The sequence below is a fragment of the Papio anubis genome, chromosome 7 (assembly GCF_008728515.1).
Source record: "Papio anubis isolate 15944 chromosome 7, Panubis1.0, whole genome shotgun sequence".
Lineage (NCBI taxonomy): Eukaryota > Metazoa > Chordata > Mammalia > Primates > Cercopithecidae > Papio > Papio anubis.
In genome coordinates this window covers 118,002,136-118,014,358 of record NC_044982.1, presented here as the reverse complement: position 1 = coordinate 118,014,358, position 12,223 = coordinate 118,002,136, and the positions used below count along the sequence as shown (strand labels likewise).

Genomic DNA, 12,223 nt, shown 5'->3' with positions numbered 1-12,223 from the left:
TTTGAGTGGGGAAGATCCTTAGCTTTAATGTGTATGATATTTGGAATTCAAGATGTCCTAAGTAGTTTCCATGGCTATTTCTGACAGCCTGAAGCCCTTGGTTTTCTCCACCCATGGACTTCCGAGGGACAGGACAATGGGGAGGGGGCTCACTGGAATAGCTCAAGGCCCATCAGATGGGTTCTTATTTCTGATCGATAATATACTCATGGTGTGAATGTCTGCAACTCATTTTTTTCCCCTAGGCCTTTGTTTTTTTATCTGAATAAGAGAAAATAGGACCGGGCGCGGAGGCTCAGGCCTGTAATCCCAGCACTTTGGGAGGCTGAGGCAGGCGGATCATGAGGTCAAGCAATGGAGACCATCCTGGCCAGCATGGTGAAACTCCATCTCTACTAAATAAATACAAAAATTAGCTGGATGTGGTGGCGTGTGCCTGTAGTCCCAGCTACTCAGGAGGCTGAGGCAGGAGGATTTCTTGAATGCGAGAGGCAGAGGTTCCAGTGAGCCAAGATCGTGCCACTGCATTCCAGCCTGGGTGACAGAGTGAGACTGTCTCAAAAACAAACAAACAAACAAAAAACCGAAAGAGAAAATACTCTCTTCTACCTCTAGAATTCTGAGATTTTAAATAGGGAAAGATGAACTTAGGAAGAAGCTGGCCCTGAACACTGATCCTGTCGCTTCTGGATAAACACCTAATACCAGAGGACTAGAAGAGCCATTTCAGGGTCGCCCACTCAGGTGTTCTCTCATCCTACCCAAGTCAACAAACACAGCAGCTCTGTCAATGTCTTCATGACTGAAGACACGGATCGTGGAGAGTTTTGTTTGTAAGCCATGATGTGGCACTAGAGCTGCATGGTAATTCTCTGCATTACGGGGAATGAAAAAGCTATTCCAACCGCAGCTTGAAATTTTTAAAAAAGAAGTCACATACTTCTCTGAGTATGTCATCTTTTCCCAGATGGATCCAAAACGAGTCACATAATTTTCCTGTTGCAGAGTTTCTGAGAGATTCGTGGATTTCAGAACTGGAAGGGGCTATACGAGGTGGTGTGAGCCTGTTCAATACTCTCCCAACAGGTATAATTAGGTTCTTGCCATTCCACAGGGGAGGTGACTGCAGTTCAAAGGTTGGTGACTTCTACGATGGGATGGCCAGAGAGCAATGGCAGTGTAGTGGTTGGGGGACTGACTGCTTTCTTTTATGACACCAAACTGCTGCTCAGAAGCAACAGTTTCCGCCATCACACACAGAGTGGTGAAAGGAAACATTAAAAAACAAAAACAAACAAACAAACAAACAAAACGGAATGTGGGGCCCAGGAACACTCTGGCAGCACTGTCTGGTGAGCCGTTACAACTGGCACATAGTAGGTGCTCTGTGTGCTGAAGAGAGGCAGGATGAAGATGAGTGAGGCAAGGCAAAGCCATGAACTTGGAGACCGTGTGACTTTGTCATTTGTAGTGCCCTGGTTTTATGCATAAGCCATATCTGGCCAGTGTTCACTGAATATGCCCTATCTCTGAGATTTTATAAAAATTAATTCATTCAACAAGAAAACCGGTTTGCTGAAGAAGGAAAATTGCCAACAAGGCCAAGGTGACAGCAATTTCAAGCACAATGTAAGCTGATTAGCCTCAAACAGAGAAACTGCTTCCTGGCTGAGCTCTCCCACCCTGCTCCAGTTGTCTTGGAGATTTGCAGTCCTGGTCACAAGAGGTACCAGGCGGCAGTGTGAGCAATGGGTGAAGGACAGGACCTCATTATGAGAGTCTCCCAGGAAGGAAAAGGCAGACACAGGGCATTCTTTCAGAATGATGGATTTGCTTAAGTTTGCATTTATTTTTTTCATTACAAGAGAATTGTGGAATGATGCTTTTGCATTACCTTTTTAAAAAAATAACAAATGGGTTTTTTTTCCCCCTCTCTGCCTCTGGAAAAACACAGATCTGATTACATCTGCCCCAGCTTAAACCCCCTTAGAGGCTTCCTCTTGCTCATTTGAAAATGACACAACTCATAAAAACGGCCGAAAGCATCGCGGGCATTGAATAGAATTGTACAGCACTGCTTTCTTAATTGTTAATAAAACGATGTACTTCCATATCAGCTGATCAACAGCCACTACGTCAAGCTGCCCCCTCCTTCTTCCACTCTGGGAACCCTGGGTCTCCCCAAGGCCTCCAGGACAGCAGCGGGCTCCATGGCCTGCTCCAGCCAGTGTCCTGTATCTGCTCTGATGGGACAGGCCCATGCCTTTGTGGCCGTCAGGGGATGATTAACCAGGCCCAGTAGACTCTGTGCAGTCAGACCCCAGGCCGCCCCGCCTTGCTTTGCTTCCCCACCTTCTCTCTCTTTTGTGGATTCTGAGGCCACACAGCTCTTCTGCTCCTTCAGAGTGCCCTGCCTTCCTCAGGGCCTTTGCAAAGGTGCTTCCTTCTGTCTAGAGCATTCTCCCACACTGTCCCCTTTGACCTTGGGTGACTTTTCTCATCCTTCCTTTAGTCATTCATAGTTGGCTTCAATAAATAAAGGATAGACAGGCGAGTGACTGATCAGCCATGCTTGAGAGGAGGAGGCCCTGGCACATGGGCATATGCCATAGATCTCCATTGTCTAGGCCTAGTTAATCATCGCCAGGAGGAGAAAGGAAGGCTGTGGACTGGAGGCTGCCAGCCCCACCTTCTCCTTCTCTCTGCAAGTCCTAAGGAGTAGCAGCCTCAGATCCGGGTGATGCCTCTTGGCTGTGAGTATTATCATTTGCAAAGAGGAAAAGGGGAAATAATTTGAATATCTGGGATTCCAAAAGTTGTCTTGTACCAGGTAACAAGAACCTTCCTATCTCCTCTGACCAGATGTGGGGCGAGAAAGAGGATGAGAGCAAGAGTGAAGCAGAAAAGGGAAAGAGAAGGAGATAACCTGAAGTGTGGCCTGAAGACTCCCTGCCACTTCATGTGAATCCTTGACATTCCATCTGGAAACCATTTTGCTCATGTCCTCAGAGCTGTGGCTGCAGAATTCTCTCTTGCCCAGTTGTGGGTTACAGGTCAAGTAGAGAGTCAGCCCCAGGCAAGGGCACGGGAACTTAGACTGTAGGTCAGTATTCCAGAGTCCCTGGAGGAGGAAGAAAAAGGACTGGGTTAAGGAGGCACGCAGGGGAGGGAATCTACCCTGAGATTCTTAGAAACAGCTCAAAACAACAGCAAGTTGACCAGCTCTCGAAGTGTTTTGTTTTGTTTACCATGCATCCCTTATTTTCTTATTATTTGCTGGGCACAGGCTTGCCTTGACTTTGCAGTCCACATAAGTTTACAACCAGGAAAATGAAAGGAACAATTTTACAAGCATCGTAATGGATCCTGGTACCTCCTTCAGAGCCTGAAATTAGGGGTTTGAATGCAGGTCCATTTTCATCCCACCTCCAAATACTAGCAACGGAGGGAATTATACAGGGGTTTCCCTCCCTGCTGGGACACAATTCTCTGAAGCACAGTTAGGATGAAAACACGAGTGTTTGTAAGAGCTGAGAGTAGTGTTTTTCAAAGTGCAATTTTCAGAACTCTAGGCCCAATAGATATTTCGCTGGTAAAAGGATTCCAGGTCAAATAAATTTGGGACACTCTGCATCATCTCTCCCCTCTCAGGCAATCTCAGTGCTTGTAAGTGAGAAGACTGTGTTCCCCATAAATTTCCCCACAAAGGGTCCGGCTGTCCCGCATTGCCTTCCTGTAATCTGTTCACACGTTGCTCTTATTCCAGTTCCACATGCCCTGAAGTCCCAGGAAGTTGCTCTCAGCAGTGAGCCATTCGTTCCTCAGTGATCTGGGAGGCCTCACCATGTGCAGACGCTGTGCGCAGGCTGGGAACCACAGGAGAAATGGCTGAACATTCTGTGGGTGTGGCTGTAGCCAGAGAGTTGATCAGTGAGGTGGGGCGGTGACAGTCTTCTATAGGATGTCATATGCATAATTTATCACCTTAACTAGGACAAGAGAATGAAGGGGAACACTATTAATAATTAATTAATAATTATAATAGGACAACAGGTATAAGCTAGAGCTGTCTTATATAGACAGAACTGACACGTGACAGTTTCTTGTCTGTCCATTTAGGAGCTGCCTCTAGGGCCAATGGATAATAATCACAGGGCAAAAGGTTTCAGGTCAAAATTACAAGGGACTTTCTAACAAAGAGCCTCTAAAAACAATGTGGGCTAGTTTATGAGGTAGTGAGCAGTTCATCACATCAGATATGCAAAGGGGTGACCCACCCTCCAAGATGCTGTGTACAGATGACACTGACATGCCAGGCAGGCCCCCAGCCTGGGTAAACACAGGTCAGCCTCTGACTGTGATCTAAAGCACCTATTCTTGGCTCTCTCTTTCGGTGAGGGTCAGTAAGATATTTTATATGCAAGGATCAAATTCTGCTCCTCCGATTCATACATAAGAGACACATTTGGATAAAAGTAGAAATATAACAGGACTGAAAGATTAAAACTTGCTGTTTTAGCATACTTAATATTCACTGATGCTTACACATAATGTAAATATCTCTTTGTTTAAAATGAGTATAGGCTGGTCTCTGTGGCTCACGCCTATAATCCCAGCACTTTGGGAGGCTGAGAATGGACGATCACTTGAGCTCAGGAGTTTGAGACCAGCCTGGGTAACACAGCGAGCCCTGCTTTCTACTAAAAATAAAAAATGAAAAAAAAAAATAAATAAATAACCAAGTGTAGTGGCGCATGCCTGTAGTCTCAGCTACTTGGGAGGCTGTAGTGAGAGAACTGCTTGAGCCCAGGAGATGGAGGCTGCAGTGAGCTGCAATCGTGCCACTGCACCCCAGCCTGGGTGACAGAGCGAGACCCTCTCTCAAAATAAATAAACAAATAAAACAAGTATTATCTTGACTTTAAAGAAAGAGACTTTCCTGTGACATATAAGCAAAATATGGTCAAAACAATTTGACCAAAGTTGAAATGGACTGGAATCACTTCTGAGGAGCCAGCCTAGGTCTGTCGAATCAAGTTTGCTCACTAATAATCGTACTTGGGTTATGTAGGATGTTAACATTAGAGGAAGAGGGTGGGGCATATAAGGGGGTTCTTTGTACTATTTGTGAAATTTGTCTAAAATTATTTCAAAATTAAAAAATAAAAAAGCAAAAAAAACAAAACCACATCCTTTGCTCCTAAGCCCTGTTTGCCCCAGACCTTATTCGATGAACTCACTCAATTGTTTAAGATTCAGCTCAGCACAACTTCCCAGATTCCCTGTCCTGAGGCAGGCACTCCTGTATGAGCTCCTAAATACTTCTGCATATACCTACCACCTACTGGTATGGTTTTCTGCCTGTATTTCATCTTCTTCACCTTACGTGGAGTTTCTTTTGGAATGGAAAGTTTTCTTCCTTTCATCTTTGAATCCTAGCACCAAGGCCACACCAAGGCACTAAATACGTGTCTCAAACGAATTAGTAAATCTTTGAACAAATCTTATTAGTTTTGCTTTCTTTTTTAAAAGTATGGTAAAATGTACATAACATAAAATTTCCATTTTAACCATTTTTAAGTGTACAATTCAGTGACATTAAGTACATTCTAAAGTTGTGTAGGTTTTTTTTTTTAATCAATTCTAAATGGTTTAAACTGGCCAGTAGTTACTAGAGCTGTTAGATCGACTTAATTTGGACCCGTGAGACTCGTGACACTCAGAATTAATCTAATCCCATTTACACCAGGTGCCTCCCATCAAAATCTGTTTGATAAAGTGTGGAATTGTTTCATCCCATTGGAACCAGCTCTTGAATAAGTCAGAACTGGCTCTGCCAGCCTCTGGGCCAGTAGTCGGCACTCAAAGTGGTGTTTCTTTCTTTGGCCTAATCTCTTGGGTTGCCACTTTCCCTTTTGTTAATTTTTTTTTCTGGAGGACAATCTTCCCTGGGAGCTCCCTTCTGCTCCCACGAAACACACTGCACCCAGCCCTGATGCGGCCTGGCTCTGGGGCAGGGAGCTTGCATTCTGCCACCTCCTTCATTGTCCTCTCGGTACACCTGCACTTTCAAAACAGCCCCTGCAGGCAAGCTTTAGAGGCAGCGATAAACAAACAGGCTGACTCAAATTTAGGGAAACGCCTGTACCTGGAGAGCCTCTTCAAATATTTGTCACCCTCTCCCTGCTCTGGGGGAAAGAAGAGACGGTTCCACACAGTCACTCTATTTCCTACCTTCCCAGCTCTGAACACCTTGGCTCGAATGTAAAGAATTTGGCTCTGAATTAGGACTCAAGAAACGGGGCCCTAGTAATTTTCCCGCCATTAACTAACCACATCTCTTTGGTCATGCCTTTTTGGGGGCAATAATTTCCCCATTCGTAAAACGACGGTATCAAAGTTTGATTTTTATCATTATTAATGACAATACTAATTATATATATATATATATATATATTTTTTTTTTTTTTTTGCAGCAGGCATTTTTTCCCCCAACAAAATATTACCCTGAATAAGACAAGAAAGAATCCCGAACGGCTCTGGCTGTCAGGGTGTGTGTGTCTCCTCCCCATGCTGTCTAACCCCAGTTGGAATTTGGAGGGCTCTTGTCCTTTTCCCTTGGCCTCAGAAGGAGCCCAGCGCGTCCTACCTTGCGTGGGAGTGTGTGTGTGACCAGGACTCCTTCCTGCCCTTAGAGTCACCGCCCCCTTCTCGCACAGGTTTACAGCACCACTTGTCTCACCCGCTCCCCGCTTTGCCTCCGCCCCATCCTGATGCTGCCGGAATGGCTGTTCCAAATGGAAGGATGCCCACGTCCGTCCCGTGCCCCAGTCCTTCAACAGGTCCCCACAGACCTCAGGATAAGACGAACGCGGAATTCAGGGCCTGGTCTCAACCGCCCTCTCCCTTTTCCTCTCACTCAGACAGCCCTGGCCAGCTGGGCCACTCTCCTGTCCACTGTCGCCCCCTCCCGCCTTCGTGGCCTCTGTCTAGACCGTGCTCCCTCCTACTGGGTGATGTCTCTTCCCCTGGGACCCATGGACCATACTGTTGTTGACCTCGGGGGTCTGCGGGTGGGGGGCGGATGGGGGCCGGCCCTTCCCGCGGCGGCCGCCAGGGGGCGGCAGGAGCGGCTCCAGATGACAGCGGGAGGCCGCAAAGGGGGAGGGAGGAGGGACCGACGGAGCGCGGATCCCGCTCTCGGATCGCAAACTTCGAGCCAGAGCTCTCCGCGCGCTCCTGAACCGCTGGCTGCCCCCACAGCCCGACGCGGAATCGGGGCACAGCGGGAGCCCGTACAGGGCGGGCGCGGGACGGCGGGGCGGCGGGGCGGCGGCGGCCGTCCATGCGGCGGCGCTCTGGGCTGCCCGGCGCCGGGAACCACGCGGGGGCGAGGCGAGGCGAGGCGGCCGCCGGTCGCTCCGGGACGCGGACCGCCAGGTGAGCAGAGCCACGCGCCCCGCGCCCCCTGCGCGCCGTCCGCGCCTCCCCGACACGGCTTCTGCTGCCCCGGCTCCGGCCCCAACACTCTGGCCGGCGGGGCGGGCTGGCGCCGGCAACCCAGTGGGTGTGTCCAGGGCGCCGCGGGCTGCGCCGCTCCGGGCTCGGGGAGCCGGCGCGCGCCTGGTCCGTGCGGACGGCTGCGCCTCCTTCTCTGGTTCTTCTCCTTGCTGGGAGTCTTGCTCTGTGCTGGCGCCAGCACTCACCCCTCCACCCTCGACTCTAGGGACAGTCTTAAACTCTAGGGACAATCCACCTCAGTCGTCCCCGGGTCGGGGCCCCGTGCTCCCCGGGTCGGGTTGGAGGGGGACCGGCGAGTGCACATCCAGCCCGTGCGCCCCCCGCCTCAGCCTCGCCTCCCTCCCACCTGGGGCCCGAGAGCCGGGCAAGTCTCGGTCAGCGCTCCTTGAGCCCTGGCCTGGGTCCCCGCATCTGTGTGTCTGTCTCAGCTTGGTTGCTGCAAACCAGCGAGCGCCCGGAGCCCGAGTGGATGAGTTGTTTCCGCCAACTCTGGACACTTCCTCAAGTGCAGTCCAAGTACCTGCGGCCCCTTGGCGCACTTACAGAAGTAGTTTTTGCACAGCGAGCTCACCTTGGAGCTCTACAGATCTGGAAGTTAAGTTTTCTTTTTCTTTGAAATAACATCAGCCCTGACTTGGGAAGGGGATTTCAGGGCGTTCTCGGGCCCACCTAAGTGTCTGGAATTTGTGGTCTAATGAGTTTTTTAAGCAGTCCACACCCAGCACCGTGCCTCCCAGCCTCCTTTGCCGTCTCGTTAAAAGTGCATGCTTGCTTCTCTTCCTGTCTCCTTTGCGACCTCTACCACGCTGCGCTTCGCCCTTTTCGGGCTATGAGTCTAAAACTTGGACGTGGATAGCGATCATTGGATGCCTGTTGGAATTTGGAATTAGAGAAATAGAGACCCGAGAGAGATCTAAGCAATCACCTTGTCCAACCCTCCATTCACAGCTGGATGCACCCAGGACCCAGAACAGTCTAAAGATTTTTCAAGGATCACACGGCTTTTAAAATCTGCATGTCTTCTACTTGATTGATATTGTTGGAGGTGATAGGGTAACTGGGCTTACTAGGGTCTTACTGGGTCTCAATATACAAAGAAGCAAACATTTTAAAAATGTGACTTAAATACGGAACTCCTCAATTCCTATAGATTTTCGTTGGCATCATAGTTGAATTCCTTTAGAAAACAAAATCCTAGCCCTGAAATTAATGTGAGGAAGCAGATGGGCGTCCTGGGACTTTCCTAGAAATCTCTGCAGTGCTGGAGCAGGGATTTCCCAGAGGTCTGGGCCTGGGAAATGAGTTTGGGTGAGCAGGATACTGGAGTCCCTTCTGAATACGCAACTGGGTTGGTCCCTTGTGGGGAGGCTGGCCAGTTGAACTCATGTGATCTCCTCTGTGCCCAGCACTGGGCAGGGCACCAGATTGGCATTACCTTCTTTTCAGTCTCTATGCCATGAGGAAATGTTTCTTACTGGCTGTTAGGGAAAGAAAAATACAGCTCAGAGTTTGGGAGGAAGATCGGGGGTGGGGAGATTTTTGACTTGGAGTTTGTTTTTGTTTTTGCCCGGAAAAACTTGTGGAGATTGCAATCAGTTATCCTACACAGAGGCTGTGTATTGCCTTCTTCTCCATCCCCCCACCACTTTTATCCTAATTGCTGGGAGTCTCAATGTTTAAATGTCCCCAACACTCCCATTCTGTCCCCGACATTTATAACTCATTCATCGCAAAATCTCTTCCACATTCTTTTGTGATATCTGACGAATTATTTCCCTGTCTCCATTCCCACTGCCCCCACCTTCAACCATATCCAAATTACAGTAATAATCTCCCCTCTTGACTCCCAGCCACGGGTTGCTTTCTTCATTTTAATCCATCTTCTTTCATGCTGACAGATTAATATTTCTAAAATTCTGATTTCACCACATCATTTCTCTCAAGGAATCACAATGGCTCCCCAGTATTCGCTTCTATTTAATTTTTCTCCAACAGGTATTTCTGAGCATCCGCTACGTGCCAGGGACTGTTACTATGTGCTGGGACTTACGCTCTGAATAAGACAATATCATTGCCTTCAGGGAGTCCACAGGCTAGCAGATGATAAATAACCGCCCAGAGGAGAAAGGGGAGTAAAGAAATAACCGCAATACAAGGGGGATGTGCAAAACATCAAGGAGATGCGGATGAGGGAGAAATTGATTCTGCATGAGAGGAGCTAGGGCAGTTACCACTAGGCTTTGAAGCCTAAGGAGGAGTTCAGGGAGATGGGAAAGGCTGGTGGGGAGAGAGGACAGGCCAAGCAGAGGAAAGAGCTTGAGAAAAGGCTGAGAGATAGAAAAGTACTATATGGACATGGTTGAATCAAAGTTAATTTTCATCAGGGCATTTAAAATGTTTCCTAATCCCGGTCTACTTTATTGATCCAAGAGCCATCCCAACGCCTTCCTGCTTGAAGGCCATCCCTCCACTCACCCAGTTTCTTTATCGTGGTCTTATCTGCCCTCCCCACACCTCCCATCCCCAGCTCAGAAATTCAGATTTCCTCTCTTCTGATCTAAATTTTGCCAGACAGTATATCCCACCCAGCCTTTCTTGCACAGACTCCTGTGTCTCTTCCCTGCTTTCTTTGCACCTGCTCTATGTTCAGCCTGGATGAGCCTCGCCTCCCCAGCCACTCAGAGGTTTCCCCAGAGCAGCCTCCTTGGGCCTCTCCAGGTCATGGAACACACTGTCCGCATGTTAATGGCCCCAACGCACTTGAAAGCACGTGACTACTTTCCTGGGTTTGACCCCCCATCTCACTTTTCCCTTCTGTCTCCTTTCTGATTTTCCCACTTTTTCTCTTTCTTTGCGTGTGTATGCAGAATCGTGATGTTTACTTCTGCGCAGATGTAAAGGTTTCATGTGTATTTGCTGAATATCCTCGCTGTGAAAATGGATTAAAAATGTCATGCTGGGAGCTAACACATGATGCAGGCTGACACAAGCGGAGGAGGAGATTCAGGGGAAGCTCTGACTTTAGGCTGCTTTGCTGCCTCTGGCCCCCTCTTGGGATTCTCCAATTTTACTCCTCCTCCGCAGGACTGCCGTGCTGAGTCTGGGACACCCCTTCATCATCTGGGCCTATTGTGTTCTCTTTTCCTCCTACCATCAAAACTTACTTCTGTGCCCACAGCCTCGCTGGCTTGTTAGCCTCATTGGGGCCATGCTTAGTGAGCACTGGTGTGTGCGATGCTTGGGGCTTTCAGTGGTTTCTCTTTTAATCCTCCCGGCCACCTATAAGGGAGGCGTCAGCATCTGCATTGTACAGGAAGAAAATGGAGGCTTACTTGCCTGAGGTCAGCAGCTCAGGTTTGGAGCTGAAATCTTAAACCCAGCTCTCTAAGTCTGGTGTTCTTTCCACTATATCATTATTTCCTGAAACAGTTGTCCTAGGAACATCTGAATCAAAATTCAGATCTGGCGAAAGAAAAACACAGGCTCCAGGGTGGAAGCTGGGCTTGAGAACTGGCATTTTTCGGGTTGCCTCAGGCGATTCTTCTGCACACCCAGGTTTGGAGACCACTGCCCTGGGCTTCCTTTACAATGTGGCTCTAGCGACAGGTGGTGGGTTAATATGCCACTTTATCCCAGGCAGCATGTTCCTTTTTGACAGAGGCCCTGACCTTGACACTAAGGAGTGAGCAATGGAGAACTGTGGCCAAGGCCAGGAGGAGGGTCCTCTCCTTTGGCCTGAGGGGTGTTTAGTTCAGTCCTGAAGGCCCAGCCCCCTCGGCCTACTTGAAGGCATGTAAGCCCGCTCACCATCAGACTCACTGTGTATTTCTTTTGGGGTCTGAGCGAGTGCCGAGGGAGAAAGGCCAGGGTGGGTTTGTTCAAGAGCCCCAAGTTGCTTGGGTTGGGACTCCCCAGATAGGGCTGGACAGGCAAAGCGAGCCCCTTCCTCCCTGCAGGCACGGTGAGTTGAACCTCCTTTCCCGGAATGGGATCTGGCTGCTGACAGATCTCTTTCATTCAACAGGCCTTGCTCCACTCCCCACCCACCCAGCCTCAGTTTCCCCTTGTGTAACAGGAGGATGGCCAAAGCCTGGAGGGCTGGTGGGGGACCAGTGCATGGGTGTGCAGAGCTTAAGGCAAAGCCCTGTCACGTAGCAGGCGCTCAGTGTCAGTTCTCGCCCCATTTCTTTACTCCGTGCCTGATCGGTGCTTGAGACAATTGCAGCTTAATATATCGCTGTAGGAAAAATGTATATAATCTCAGGCCCCCTCAGATCCAGGAGTTTGTGTCTGAACGGCATAGGGCTGAATGTTACAACTATGTATTCAAACCCAGCAAATGAGCACTCCCAGCTGTGCAGTGATAATAATAACGAATTATCCATCCAACATTCCTGCTCACCCCACTCCCCTTCCCCAGCTTCCCTTTAGATTGCCCAAAGAAGAACCCAAGGAACAAGAGGCAGCAGTTCTCTGTATTGATGAGTTGTCTTGGGAAAGTGGTCTCTTTCTGTTTACCTCTTTTCCTGTCTACCCAGTCTTTCAGCTGAGTGTACTGCCCGTGTTGTCTTCTCCTACCAGCCTTTCCAAAGCTGATCACTGAGGTGGCACCCCAGGCAGAGGTGCCGCTTATCCCTGCTTCTCTAGGGCGTGGTCCGAGGGCAGTGAGCCAGGCTCACAGTGCCACTGTGTTTTGTCCCAG

At 49.1% G+C, this 12,223-nt stretch overlaps 1 protein-coding gene and 1 non-coding gene across 3 annotated transcripts in view; one reads left to right on the top strand and one right to left on the bottom strand.

Annotated features, from left to right (window-relative positions):
- Positions 1-1,811: 1,811 nt before the first annotated feature.
- Positions 1,812-3,978, bottom strand: LOC101004798. Its single transcript, XR_004185110.1, has 2 exons — positions 3,844-3,978; positions 1,812-3,121 (listed from the first exon to the last, which is right to left on the bottom strand). It is a non-coding gene; the product is annotated as a cancer/testis associated 62 (transcript).
- A 3,377-nt stretch (positions 3,979-7,355) lies between these two features.
- THSD4 (thrombospondin type 1 domain containing 4) overlaps positions 7,356-12,223 on the top strand; it is a 680,084-nt gene continuing 675,216 nt past the window's right edge. The window contains exon 1 of one of the 2 annotated variants that reach the window (XM_031668519.1): positions 7,356-7,440. The gene's annotated coding sequence lies outside the window, so the exon portion shown is untranslated. The remainder of the gene's footprint in view (positions 7,441-12,223) is intronic. The other variant, XM_021940676.2, reaches the window with a different exon arrangement.